Below are 15,947 nucleotides of genomic sequence, written 5' to 3' on the forward strand. Positions count from 1 at the left end.
AGTATAAATGTGGCTAACAGAGGAGAAAGAAAGAAATGCCAATAGCATTTGCTTAAAGGAAAAATAAAAATGCAAGTTTTAAAAGATGTGGCAAAAAGAAGTCAATGTCACACTACACATCATCCACTTTCCTGAGTGATCATGCTCAAAACTGGGGCCTTGTCTCCTTATAATGGGCAATGTTTTTTTCTTAATGATAGCAAAAAAAAAAAAAAAAGCATAGAAAGAACCTCCAGTATGCTTTAGTACTGTGTTTGGGTTGAAGATGAGAAGACAACTATTGACATTAGACTTGAATTTCTGTAATTGTAATTTTTCAAACAAGTCCTAACACACGTTAGGACTTGTTTGGAAGAAAGCAATGGAACTACAGATACCAATTCAGGGAAAAGGACCCATGAAAGTATATACAAAAAAGGCAGAAAATCAATGTCTATGAGGCAGAGTTCATAAGAGAAGTCATTAATTAACCTAGCTGCCCTCTGTTGAATAGTCTAAGATAGTATTTCTCAAACTATGTGGTCTGCAGATCCTTGGGTGTCTTCAAAAAATGCTTCAAGGATTCTGTAAATAATGTCTGGAATTTGTTATCAGTATTTAAAAACTTCATAGCATAGAATGAATATTGTTAAATGTATGGGGAGGTGTCCACAAAGGTTTTTCAAGATAAAGAGGGAGTCCTCGTGTCGCCAAAGATTGAGAACTACTGGTCTAGGAGCTTGCTTGAGTGTGATTCTGAGGCTGCCATCCCAGATATTAGAAAAAATACTAAATGGTAAAACAGATTTGAGATTTGTCAGTCACATGTATTTGTCAGCAGTTCTACTTGTGCAGATAGCTTTTCCAATATTGGCTAGATGATATCATTTATCTTTTCCAATATCTGTGCAGCAATTATTTATTCTGATGCATAATATCATTAGTTTGAAGTTATAATTTCATGTCACAAGTTCCCCCTCCCCCCAAATGTCCACTCAGGAATATTCATCCTATACAGGTTAGGTTTTACAGTCATTGTTAAATAACATACCTCAGGGGCAAATATTATTTTATGGCAGAAAGCCTCAAACTAACTATGTAAAATTCAAACTATGACATTGGTCAGTGTATTTACATCACTACTACATAGTCAAATTTTTTAGACAAACTAAAGTTTGTACATTGGCATCATTATTGTAACCTCTCATATTGTGAAATCCTTCACAATGAGTTGCCCTCCTTATATTTCAAATAAGCAACACTTACCCATTACAGAAGGCAGTCATTACTTATTTGCTATTGAGTGACACCATTTGTGGGTTTGTCAAAAAAATTCAACTATGTAGTAATGAGGCAAATGCATTAACTAATGTCATACCTCAAGGGTTAAAAATGTCTATATTATATTCAAGAATGCTAAGTAAAAATTCACCATGCAATGTTCCCTTGATGAGTAAGCATGAGGTTACTGGAAGACACACCCATCAAATATTTGACAGGGGATGTGGTTTATGTAGAAAGGTGCATCAGCCTGCTTTTCTGTGATGTCTGTGACTTTTTAAATATGGACACAATAACCAATGGATTGGTCTGAATGAAACCCACTGAAAACAAAATTTGTGGATTATTCCACGGATATTATCATGCAAAATAAACCAGAAATCTCATTTTGGAAGCTGCTGAAACCATTGAGAATAATTCTGAAATGATAAAACATGCCAGGGAACTGTGGATTCATTACATTGAGCAAAAGGAAGGATTGCTTTGACAAGCTGCTTCTTTCAATTTTTCTTTTACAGGTTTATTTTACTTTATTTTAGTTTTTAATTTACAATTACTATTATAGAAATAAAGGCTTTTGAGACATATGTTTATAGGAATTTGTATTCTTATTTTAGTTGTGAAATGTGCTCCTGCATTTGTTCTGTGCAATTTTGAAATACCCTATATATATACAAGGTGTTTCAATTAAAACACATTGGGATCCATTTTTGTCATATTTGGGTTGAAATTTTTGAATTTGATGTTAAAATAAGTATAAAGCATTCAGATTTTATGATTTCTAAATAAATATTTGCCTAACAAACTGCTTTCCCTCCCCCCTCCTAATGGAAAAACTGTTCCCCATCTTTGGTTTAATCTGAAAACATATCAATGTACTTCTGAAAAATGAACATAAATCAGCAATGTTGATAAAAAGTAGTAGGTTAGTACTGAAATGGATGTTTGCAAATCTGAAAACACAAAAAAAAAAAAAAAAAAGAGAGTAGGCATGCATTATAGGCTTGGTGTTTGTGATAAGTACAACAAACAATTATACAGATATACAGAGCGGGCCAGTAAATCAGAATGACTTATAATGGGGGATTTTAACTTTCAAGATATTGACTGTACCTTGTAGGTTGGTCACTGAACAGAGTAGCATGAAGTTTGTGGATTTATTAGATAAATGTTTTACATATCTGCATATTAGAAAGGCAATGAGAAAAAACATACTGTTGATCTAATTATTAGCAGTAACCCTTTACACATTAAAAATCTACTGATAAAAGACACACTAGGTGGCAGTGATTACAGTGCAATGATGTGGGATGTACTTAGAAATGTAACTGCTATTAAAGCCAAAGGGAATGGCTTTTGCTTTCGTAGATGTGACTACAGCGATCTCACACAGTTTTTAAATTCTATCCAGTGGGACCAACTGATGAAGTTACTAACAGCAAATTCTATATGGGAAACATTCAGGGAAGTAATGGTAGAACCTACTAGGCTTTTATATCAAGAAATATTGCTTAAGGCTTGGACCGACCTATATGAACAACAGAAGAAACGATGATACTTGTGGGAGAGAAGAAAATGCACAGAATGTATATAAATTTCAGGTGATAAATTTTATGCAGCTCTAGTTTATATGTAGTCTAGGCTTGCCTAGAATACATATAAACTATATCTGCAATCAAGTCACAGGAAGCTAGGCAAGCTAAGGCAGATTACAAGAAGTTTCTGTTAAAGGATGCAAATATAGATAGCAACAACTTCTTCAAATATGTAAACACTATAAAGGAAGACCATTAGTGACATTGGTCCACTAGATATGAATGGTTTAACTGTTGATGATTCTGCCCAAGTTGCTCACAAACCGAATAGGTATTTTTGCATCTACATTCAAACATGAAGAATTTTTTAGAGATGGGGATGCCAGAAGTATATGAAGTATCCCAGGGGCTCACATCTGGTGAGTATGGGCTTGGCACACCCAGGGTCCTGAGCTGGATATATCATTCTTCTCTTTCTTGGTGATTCCCTTCTACTTTTGACTCTCTCTCTCTCTCTCTCTCTCTCTCTCTCTCTCAGGGTAGCTCGGGAATTTTTTTTTTTTTTTTGGCTGGTGCAGCATAAGCCTAGGGCTTCCTTGCACCATGTAGCTAATAATAATAATAAATTCTAGCAAGGAGCTGAATAATTTTGTGAAAAAGTGAGAGGAGAGTGTAAGAAAAATTGTTGAAGGTAAATGTTAAAAAAAAAAAAAAAACCTTGGATTTATCCAATTATATTAAGGGAGGCAACAGAAGAAGTGAGAAAATGTTTAGCCACATTTGTGAAAGCAACTCTGCATTCGGGGGAGGTCCCTATGGACTACAGATGTGAAAATGTATTCCTGATTCACAGGGGGGGGGATTCAGAGGGTGACATTAATAATTACAGACCTCTGAGCTTGATTTCTGTTCCAGGGAAAATAAAGGAATCACTGGTTAAAGAAATAATACAAGACCATCAAGATAGGAATGAGGTAATATTGCAATCATGGCATGGATTTTTAAGGGGTGGTCTCATCTGACCAATCTGAGTGGACACAGTAACAAAAAGTGCAAAAAAAAATTTTTTTTATATCATATACAGTCGATTCCGGTTATTTGGTACACATCGGGACTAGTGCATTTTGGCCCGATTAAACGGCTGCCCCAATTATCCGAAGTTTCATGTAAATAGTTAAAAATACAATCCCCCCCCCCTTTACAAATTGGTTCACTGTACAATCAAATCACGTTACAATGAAGTCACCATTGTAAAGTACCGTTCACTATACGGTGTGTAATAAGCGCCGGTCATTGTGATCACGTTTGTGAATTGAATTTTAATTCAATTAAATAGCGATTCTAATTAGTGAAAATAGGAAGAATATTATCCACAGGCTATAAAAGTAAAGATATATTAAGTACAAATTTATGCTTTATTACCTTACCAATTAAAAAATTAAATGATCATTAAATTCGGAAGAATATACATGATAATCGGAATAATTAATATGTACTGTAATATATACATACTAACTAAACTAGTTGACATTTCTATTCACTGTCATTTGTGGGTGGGGGTTAAAATTTAAAACAGTAAAAAGATAAGCAATCAATAACAAAGAACACAGCACACACAAATTGCAAGTAACATGATACGAGCAAGTGAGAACGGAGTAACAAATTACGAAGCTTTAAAAATAGGAATGAAGAGAAGATTATGAAAATTATTTTTTTTTATATGACTGAAGATTCCATAGAAGTGTAAACACATTTCACCATAACCCACAGAATTCCACCTGTCGGTATTATCGCAAATTCAATAAGATTGAGTTTACTATCAGTTTATGATAGATTTCACTAACACAAAAGGCGCCTCCATAGCCAGGTGGGCAGTAGCAGCAGTGCGTAGCACACACTTCTTGATTAAACCGGGGTTTGAGCCCATGACCACCGCATATCCCCGGAGCAATATGGCCTTAGTTGCTAATGCTCCTAAAAACCAAATAACAAACACAAAAGCCCAATAAACAGGTGACTGCTAATTGTTTTTATTGTTTTTTGGTTGTGACCTCCAGAAATCTGACCGAACTACGTGGTACGGTCGGAGACAATTGTAGGGTAATCTTCAGTGCTGCAGTCTCCTGCCCCGATTAAATGGCATTTTGTCCCAATTAAGCGAAGTAAACCCTGGCTATTTTCTCGATTGGGTTCTGTTTTTTAAGATTTGCCCCAAATAAATGGCTGCCCCGATTCAGTTGTGACAGTGAAAGGGAAGTATTTTTTTCTAAAATGGGAATAGTGCGTACAATCTAAGAGTATATATGCTTGACAGTAAGTGGTAATGTAAAATGCATGCATCGAGACGGGTTATCCTCTTTGAGTAGATATAGATGGGTTGGATGTGTATGCCCTATGCATAATCTTGCTAGAACAACCTCTTCTTGTCTGTTTTTCCTGAAGCTAGATTTCCATAGTGCTGGTTCCTCTTTGATTTCGAGCAATTTGTTGTTCATTTGAACAACAAATTGAGGTGCATTGAAAAAGCTGTACATTTTTTGAAATGTATACCTTTTTTAATGCACTTCAAATAATCTATATATGGTACTAGGTAATGTGATGGTATTGTACTGTTTGGCTGCCTGGTCTGCTCTCTCATTGCCTGTGATACCAGAATGCCCTGGTATCCAGCAAAATATCATTGCATGATTTCATAGGTGGTTTTTTTTTTTTTTAATACTATGATGGATTTTATGATGGATACAAGAAAGTACTGTTTGACAACGGACATGAAAAGTTCTGTTTTGGAGAATGTTTTGAATAAATTTCGGGAAATGTCCTCGAAATTGAAGGGAATAAAGTTCTCGCAATATGCCATACCTCCAGGTTGTGTCAAAAGCCTTTTCAATATCCAAACTTACCATTACAAGATGTTCATTTTTCACATAAGCATTACGGATATTAGTCTCTGCTTTCACCATGAGATTCAAAGTGGCTCTATTTTTTCGGAATCCAAACTGACTGTTGTTTGGCAGCTTTTGAGTTTCAAGAACTAGGGTGAGTTGTCTATGTATCATCCTTTCTAGAGTTTTAGCTAGACAACTGGTGAGGGAGATTGGTTGGTAATTTTGTGGGAATGATTGATCCTTTCCTGGTTTGGAAAAGGCTAAAATAATGGAGTGGTGCCAAGTAGAGGGATATGTACCTTCAAGAAAGATCCGGTTAAAGAATGTTATTGGCAAATTCAAAGCTATATTGTTTAGATGTTTTAGCATTACATAAAAGATTCCATCAGCTCCAGCAGCACTATTAGGTGATTTGCTTAATGCTGTTTGGAGTTCAAAAAGACGAAAAGGTTGATTGTACACCAGAGATTTGGTAGTTTGGAAGTTTATCTTATATTTTTCTGCTATGGCTTTGATTTTTAGAAAGAAAGCATCATAAGCTGTAGTGGCGGACGTTTCAGAGAAAGTCTCTGCAAGCACATTAGCTATTTCTTGTGGTGAAGATATTTCTTGTCCATTCGTGGTTAAAATTGGAGCAGAAACCAGTAAATATTTGCCATTTAGTTGTCGAATTTTTTTCCAAATAATTTTACTGCTAGTGTCCTTTGTGATAGAGGAGGCGAACTATATCCACGATTCTTTTTTGGCTTTTCTTCTGATTTGTCGTGATTTTGCCTTAAACCTTTTAAACTGAATTAGGTTGCTGGTTGTTGAAAACTTACGGAACAGATTCCAGGCTTTATTTTTTTCCTTTTTTGCTATGGTACAAACATCATTCCACCAGTGTTTAAGGTTTCTGCATCTGAAAGCAGAAGGGACTGTGGTATTGCTTCGGAAGCTGCTGCTAGTATTTGTTCAGTGACATCATCAATGGACCCTAGTTGTATCAATTGGCTATCAAAGGAGATGGACACAGAATACTTTTCCCAATCTGCTTTGGAGAATTTCCATAATACCCGATGATCAGGGCAAGGTGTCTACATTGTTTGAATTCTGCATATAATTGGGAAAATATCACTGTTGTGCAGATCATTTAAAACTGTCCAATCTATAATAGGAAGTAATTAATGGGAACAAATAGATAAGTCAATTGCTGACAAAGATCCCGTGGAGAGATGAGTGTAGGCGTTATGACCAGTGTTCAGCAATGTTAGGTTCAGTTGGTCTATGAGCTTTTCTATCAAGTGACCTCTATTATCCATGTGAGCAGATCCCCATAGTGGATGATATGCATTAAAGTCACCAAGAAGACAAAAAGGAGATGGTATTTGTTTTATAAGATCTTCTAATTCTTTCAATGTGTAGATATTGTTAGGTGACAGGTATAATGAGACCAGAGTTATTGTTCGTCCCATTGCTACACGTACTGCAACAGCTTCTAAGTGAGTCTGAAGCAGAATGTTTCTAGTTGGTATCTACATGGAGGCATTGCAATCCACTAGAATTGCAATGCCTCCATGTGTGGAGTTTGAAGAAGAATTTCTATCATTTCTATAGGCCGTATAATTTTTAATCGAATAAGTTACCTGTGGATTTAAGTTAGTCTCCTGCAAGCAAATGGCTACAGGGGGCTCACATCTGGTGAGTATGGGCTTGGCAAACCCAGGGTCCTGAGCTGGATATCATCATTCTTCTCTTTCTTGGTGATTCCTTTCTACTTCTCTCTCTCCCTCTCAGGGGGTAACTTGGGAATTTTTTTTTTTTTTTGGCTAGTGCAGCATAAGCCTTAGGCTTCCTTGTACCATATGGCCATTAATAATAATAATAATAATAATAATTGTGAGATCAAATTGTAGATATCATCAGTATCATTGCATAAACTTCTGCAATTCCATTGTATAATGTGCTTCATTATTTGGTTTTAGAGAGGGAAGATGAGTCAGTCTGTTTCTTGTAAGAAGGAGCAATTTGCTTTTGACGATCATATTTGATCTTATCCTTTCTAGGAAAAATAGGGCATCCATAATCTGTACTCTCTTCTATAACATTGGTTCCAGTCAGTGCACATCCGGTCTCCATGTCGTCTTCTGCATGAAGATCAAGGACTGTTTCTTCATGTACATTTACATCTTCGTTGTCCATGCTGTTTGAATTTGGTTGTGGCAATTCAGTGGCACGTTGCCTTTGAGGTTTCCTTTGTACTTTATCAATTGATGTAATTTTAGATGGAACTGAAAGTGGGGTATTGTTCATTTCATTGACTGAAACAGGTTTTTAAGCTGGCTGATTTGTCAAAAGTACAGATCACGTCCATTCTGCAATGGATGTGTTAGGTGAGATTGACACCTCCATTTGGGTCGAAAAAGCTTGACAGTTTTGGGTAGCAGAAGCATAGCTGAGTTTTGGCATAGTTACCTTGACTTGCCTTCTTGCTTCTTGATATGACAATTTATTTTCAATCTTATACTTTTGTATCTTTTTTTCCATTTTCCACAGATTGCATAATTTTGAATAAGCTGAGTGATCAATCTTACAATTTGGACACTCTGGAGATTTTGCAGTACAATCTGCTTGAGAATGATTTTCGACCCACAATTAGGACATGTAATTTAACCTCTGCATGTTGTTTGAGAATGACCAAGTTTTTAGCATTTGAAACATCTTAAGGGATTTGGAATATATGCACGGACACAGCAGTGCAGATAGCCTACTTTCACTGAGTTTGCTAAATATGGTGTACTGAAAGTCAATATGATATTTCATGTTGGAACTAGTTTATCATCCTTCTGGATCATAATTCGCCTTGCTTGTGTTACTTTTTGTTCTTGTAATTCCGTAACGTTCAATAAATCCCACTCACTTATCATTCCTTTTGAGGACTTCAGTGTATTGTGCAACGTAACTTTGATTGGGATTCTGCTTATAGATGACAGTTTTAATAACAGTTCAGAGTATCTTGCTTGCATGGTTTCAATTAATAGATCTCTTGACTGGAGTCATTTTACCAAAATTTTTGGTGTTCCTGCCGAATTTTCAAGACATCTTTGAATGGCAAAGTGAGACAATTTGCTTACCGGTTGAGTCAATAATGAATGCATTATCAGAAAAGTTGGTGGTTCTGATTTGCTAGAATCTCTTCTCATTCTTTTCATGAGACTGAGTTCATGTTCCCTTCTACAGGTGTCAGTATGTTGAGAGCCTGTTGGTTCTATTGATGAATATTCATCACAATCCATTGTGGCTTCTTTTAGCCCTGGGAGAGGGGCTTCCTTCTCCCAGGTTACCGGTCCCGCCATGTGGAGGCAGGAGCGGTGCCAACCAGTGACCAAATGATCAAAAAAAAATAAATAAATAAATAAGAAAGCAGTACGTTGCTAGCGGGGATAGCAGCAAGGTTGCAAGCGATGTTAGTAGTAACGCTGCTAGCAGGTAAAGCAGTGACGTTGCTAGTAAGGGAAGCAGTAACGTTGTGAGCAGTCAGCAGTAATGTTGTGGCGGAGAAGGGTTTATGAAAAAAGCTAGTACTCGCCCTAGAGAAACACTAGAAAATCACACTATAAATCACTTGGAAACTATCACTTAATACTCGGGGGCCCAGGCTTCAGTTCTATTGTTGTTTTTGATATTTATTAATGATATTGATGAAGACATATCAGGCTTAATGTCTAAGTTTGCAGATGATAAGGTTTAAAAGGATGGTTAATGACAGTAATCAGTGTATGCTACTGCAACAAGATCTAGAAAAATTAGGCAGATGGGCTGAGAAGTGGCAAATGAAGTTTAACATTAATGAATGCAAGGTGCTTCACTGAAAATGAAAATATAATATATATTAGTGAACTAAGTGGTAATTAATTTGTACCAAGATAATTATTATCTAGTTTCACTTCTATTAATCACAGAAATAGAAATAATTCAATTAAAAAATTGAGTACTGCATACAAGTCTGGAAGCCTCATTTTAGGAAGGATATAGAGTTGCTAGAACAAGTACAGAGATGGGCAAAACAAGACTGGTGAGGGGAACAAAGGGGTGCTCTTATGAATAAAGGCTTAAGTTCTGCAAATTGCAGTGCCTGGAGACTAGGCACCTGAGAGGCGATCTGAATGAGGTGTATAAGGCCTTGAATGGATTGAGTAGGCTCAATGCTGATGGGATTCTTCCTCTTGCTCAGATTACAAACCTGAGGGGACATAAACTGAAATTGAGGAAAGACAGTTGTCAAACAGATGTGCAGAAATTTGCCTTTAGCCAGCAGGTAGTTGATTGCTTAAATAAATTCAAGGAAGGAGTAGACAAACTTTTGGAGTAAATGGATGGGTGAAATGGGAAGTTTTCTTTTTTTGGCTGATGCTGTATAAGCTTGCTTTCTTGCATCAAATGCCTCTACTAATGCTAATGCTAAATTAAGAAATAAAAACTGAATCTGCCTGAAATGTAACGCACTGCAACTTGTAAATTACCTCCAACACGACTAAATTTAATTATTACCTCAAACACTTACTTCATCATCTGTCCGATGCTAAAGCAAATTTGTCAGGTAACAAATCACCAGAGCCAAAGTAAAGCAGTTAAAATTATCACAGTCAAAGTAAAGCAGGTTTAAATATTGTTTTTCTTATAAGTAGTAGACATGGCCAAGTCCAAAATGAAAATAAGTATGTGAAGATTTTTAGAGCAATTCAAAGCCCTGATTACGCAGCTGTTGTTATTTTGTTTTCAGGAGCATCCATGACTTTGACCATATTGCTGGTTATGTATTATGTTTCTACAAGTATATGTACAAGTGTACGTTCACCAGTCAATTTACATGTGTGGGCTGAAAACATTCTGAGCTAAACAACGAGTGATGATTTTGATGAAATACTTCATGATTTTGATGAAATAAATGTCTTACTCACATGCATGCAGTTCTGTAGTCCATCTCCTTTTCAGTATAATTTGCTTATGAGCTTGGGGATGGCTCAAATTTTTCTGAGGGTCAGCTGAGTTCCCTTTAGCATTTCCCTGGCAATGGCCCTAACCTTTACATGTACACATACCACCAGTTCATTATTACTAGTCTTAAAAAGTGAAGGCAAGAAAGGCTAGCGCAGTGATTCCCAAAGTGGCTGATATTTCCCCCTAGGGGTGAGATTACCTTGGAGGGGGGTGCTAAGAGGCAAGGGATAACAGGGGTGTGCCAGAGGAGGTGGGGCCCACCTCCAAGTGCATTAACTGCTTATTTACAATTAACCAGGCTAGAGCCTAGGGCAAAGCACCTTCCATGCTTCTTATTTAAAGTTTTACACTATTATTGCTTTCAAAACTATTTCCTTTGGTGACTTTGTATTGACAATTCAGAGTTGTCAGAAGTTAGCCAATTATTGGTAACAGCTATTTATTTTCTTATAAATTAGTTACTGTACATCTGTCATAGGTGAAAGTTTGTGCACATTTTAGTGCAGTCATCCAACTTCTCTCCAAGAAAATATATCAACTCCAGAGTACTAAACATGGTGATTTAAGACTCCTGCTGAATGACTTTAAACCAGACACTGGAAAACTGGTGTCAAGTCCATCCATCACATTAATAATTTATTGAACAGTGAAGTAGTTACTAAATATGGCATCTAAGACCCTTGCTAAATGAATATCAGACTCTGAAAAGCTGGTATCACTGGGTCATGTTCATCAATTTTGTTGAATTAATTAAACTAAAAAGTTTTAATTGTATTTTGAATAAATGCACAATTAATTGTTACAATTTTCAATTTTATTGTGTTCACCTTTCCTAATGGATCATGCAAACCACTAGTCTGAATAATGCTTTTTATAGGGTTGGGTAGATGCACTGGGGAGGAGTTTATGGAACCATTAGCATTAGCATTAGTAGAGGCATTTGATGCAAGAAAGAAAGCTTATGCAGCATCAGCCAAAAAAAAAAAAAAAAAAAAACCCACTTCCACCTCACCCCTCTGTTCGTTCCAAATACCTGTCCAGCTGAGCCTTAAACTTATTTAGGCTATCAACCTCCACCACAAGGGATGGAAGTCTGTTCCACCAACCAACCACCCGCTGGCTAAAGGCAAATTTCCTCGCGTCTATCCTACATCTGTCTTTCCTCAATTTGAATTTATGCCCTCTCAGGTGATTTTTCTGAGCTAGAGGAAGAATCCCATCAGCATTGAGCATGCTTAAACCATTCAAGGTTTTATACACCTCTATCAGATCACCTCGCTGGTGCCTAGTCTCCAGACACTGTAATTTGCAAAACTTAAGCCTTTCTTCGTAAGAGCACCCCTTTGTTCCATTCACCAATCTTGTTGCCCTTCTCTGTACTCGTTCCAGCAGCTCTACATCCTTCTTGAAATGAGGCCTCCAGACCTGTATACAGTACTCTAGGTGTGACCTGACCATTGCCTTATACAATGGAATAATCACCTCCTTATCCCTGCTGGAAAAATTCCTGTATATCATTGACAATACTCCATGAGCTACTCTTGCAGCCCGTCTGCACTGCTCAGAGAACTTCATATCTGCCTGCACAACCACCCCCAAGTCCCTTTCATTCTCTACCACTGTCAGTGTAGTACCACAGAGTTGATACGTTGCTCTGGGGTTGCTGTTTCCCATGTGTAGTACTTTACATTTGTCAATGTTAAACTTCATTTGCCACCTCTCAGCCCATCTGCTAAACCTTTCCAGATCCTGTTGCAGCAGCATAGTGTCAGTAGTGTCCTTGACAACCCTGCCAACCTTTGTATCATCTGCAAACTTGGACATTAAGCTTGATATACCATCATCAATATCATTTATAAATACAGAAAACAATAATGGACCCAGCCCTGAGGGACTCCACTAATAACATTAGTCCACGATGAGCAGTGTCCATTGAGTGGCCTTTTTTGGCCACTAACCAAGGGGGTTAGTGGCCAAAAAAGTGATCTAGCATAAGGATATGGAAAGCCAATGACTGATCAACAACAGGCAACACAAGCTAAATTTAGCCACAAAACTTTCACTGAAATTTTTTTTAAAAATTGTCTTTAATATATTTTTTCAGCATTCATAAATTTTTCACCATAACTTGAAAAAATTATTTAGCATTAGCATTAGTAGAGGCATTTGATGCAAGAAAGCAAGCTTATGCAGCATCAGCCAAAAAAATTAAAGTAAAATAAATAAATAAAAAATAACCACTTCCACTTCACCCCTTTGTTCGTTCGAAATACCTGTCCAGCCAAGCCTTAAACTTATTTAGGCTATCAACTTCCACGACAAGGGATGGAAGTCTGTTCCACCTACCAACCACCCGCTGGCTAAAGGCAAATTTCCGCACATCTATCCTACATCTGTCTTTCCTGAATTTGAATTTATGCCCTCTCAGGTGATTATTCTGAGCAAGAGTAAGAATCCCATCAGCATTGAGCATGCTCAAACCATTCAAGGCTTTGTACACCTCTATCAGATCACCTCGCTGGTGCCTAGTCTCCAGACACTGTAATTCGCAAAACTTAAGCCTTTCTTCGTAAGAGCACCCCTTTGTTCCATTCACTAATCTTGTTGCCCTTCTCTGTACTCGTTCCAGCAGCTCTACATCCTTATTGAAATAAGGCCTCCAGGCCTGTATACAGTACTCTAGGTGTGGCCTGACCATTGCCTTATACAAGGGAATAATCACCTCCTTATCCCTGCTAGAAAATTCTATATATCATTGACAATACACCATGAGCTACTCTTGCAGCCCATCTGCACTGCTCAGAGAACTTCATATCTGCCTCCACAACCACCCCCAGGTCCCTTTCATTCTCTACCACTGTTAGTGTAGTACCACAGAGTTGATACATTGCTCTGGGGTTGCTGTTTCCCATATGTAGTTTCCCGTATAAACTTCATTTGCCACCTCTCAGCCCATCTGCTCAACCTTTCCAGATCCTGTTGCAGCAGCATAGTGTCAGTAGTGTCCTTGACAACCCTGCCAACCTTCGTATCGTCTGCAAACTTGGACATTAAGCTTGATATACCATCATCAATATCATTTATAAATACAGAAAACAATAATGGACCCAACACTGAGCCCTGAGGGACTCCACTAATAACATTAGTCCACGACGAGCAGTGTCCATTGATTACCACTCTCTGTCTTCTCCCCCTCAGCCACCCCTTTACCCACAGCAGCAATTTGCCTCCAATGCCACACTGCTCCAATTTGTGCAGCAGTCTTCCATGTGCAACAGTATCAAAAGCCTTTCTAAGATCCAAGTATATAATATCAAAGTTATTCCCTGCATCCAGTTCTTTTGTGACTGCATCATAGTATCCAATCAAATTGGTCAGGCAAGACTTCCCCTTAACAAAACCATGCTGTGTCTGAGCTATAACTGAAGTCTTGTCTAGATGATCCTACAGTGCTTCTTTAACCAGTGCCTCCATTAATTTTCCGGGAACAGAAGTTAAACTCACAGGTCTATAATTACTTGTGTCAGCCTTTGATCCTCCTTTGTGAATTGGGGTCACATTTGCACATCTCCAGTCCATGGGTACTCCCCTGAGTCCAAGGAAGCTCTCATAATTATGGCTAAGGGTTTGCTTACTTCCTTTGCTGCCTCCTTTAATATAACTGGATAGATTCCATCCACCCCAGGTGCCATTCTTGTGTTTATCTTCAACAATTTCTCCTCCACTTTACTCTCAGTTATTACAAGATTCTCTAGCTTACTGCCAGAGTTGAATGCACCTCTGGCATTCCCCTCGCTGAATAACTCCTCATGTGTGAATGTCGATGCATCCTTCAGCAGTTATTCAAATTTTTGCAAAATATTTATATTTTAAATTGCAATAGTTAGCAACCCAAAAGAAGTTAGTCCAACAGATTAAAAAGGTATAGCAATGTGCAGCTAATATTTATTTTTCAGAGACCTAATTTGTCATTCTGTCCCTTCCGTCTGTTAACAACAATGAAAAAGCACTCAACAAGCATGAAATATTGAAGTGAAATTATGAGGTGAAAAATACAGCTCTAAAGATTTCTTTGACATGGGAATACAAAGACAGAACTCTTAGAACACTACACAGGAAGAAAACGTATATTGAAGGAGGGAGAGTACTGCAAAAAGTGGCCATAATACTCCAGGGGATCACGTCTGGTGAGTATGGGCTTGGCACACCCATGGTCCTGAGCTGGTAATCATCATTCTTCCCTTTCTTGGCGATTCCCTTCTGATTCTTGATCTCTCTCTCTCTCAGGGTAATTCAGAAATTGTTTTTTTGTCTGGTGCAGCGTAAGCCTCAGGATTCCTTGTACCATAATTATTATTATTATTAATAATGATAATAATAATTTTACTTTGCCATGCTAACTGGTATGAAGTTGGACAAATAGAGTTGGTGATAAAAGAGTTCTACAAATGGCAATATAGAGGAGAATATGACGATATAAATGACAACATATATGATGATATACATAACAAATATGATGATATATAATGACAATATTGAGGAGAAAGTGGGCATGTATTGCAGGTACATCCTGAGAGGAGAGAAATATGAAATACCACAAATTGCACTGGAGGGGGCAAGATAACCGGATCCAAAAGAAGAAGAAAAAGAAAAGTATACAGATTGAACTGGACTGAATACAAAGAAAATTATTTGTAACACTACAGACAGAGAAATTTGGTATTTGCTAGCTGCCATGGGTCTCATTTGAACTCAATTCATATTTCAAGAACTTATGTTTCTTCATTACTCAATACCGTAAAATTAAATGACTTGAAGATATAAAAACAGAATTAAACCTTGTATTTTAAGGAGACCCACTCTTTTTTATGTATACCCTATATTATGTATTCTTAATGGAAGGTATACATAAAAAAAAGAGGTATACGTTCTTGTGATGATTGCAAATAAAGTGATGACAAACATATCCTTTTAACAAATTATGTACCCTCTATACAGTGGCAGGAAACTTTTAATGAAATGTGTTGCAAAATAAAATGCAACTGTAAAGACACCTGCCAATACAATAATATAACTAGTACCCTCACTGATATTCAGGGTTCCAACAACCCTTCAATTACATATGGAACCTCCAATTTCTCTCCAGTGTCACTGATTTATCACTGTTACAATTGTTGCACTACATTATACCTGTAATTAATCTATTGAATGGATGCTTCAAAAAGAAAATAATACCATGAAAATAAAAATGAGGTACAGTATTATATAATTTTTTAATACAGTACAG

General features: G+C 37.2%; 1 protein-coding gene across 5 annotated transcripts in view; it reads right to left on the reverse strand.

Moving 5' to 3' along the window:
* LOC150086911 (uncharacterized) overlaps window positions 1–15,947 on the reverse strand; it is a 320,086-nt gene that overhangs the window by 238,499 nt on the left and 65,640 nt on the right. The gene's annotated exons all lie outside the window — the stretch shown is intronic.

This window comes from Mastigoproctus giganteus, chromosome 4 (genome assembly GCF_048544385.1).
Source record: "Mastigoproctus giganteus isolate SK-2022 chromosome 4, ASM4854438v1, whole genome shotgun sequence".
NCBI classification, from domain to species: domain Eukaryota; kingdom Metazoa; phylum Arthropoda; class Arachnida; order Uropygi; family Thelyphonidae; genus Mastigoproctus; species Mastigoproctus giganteus.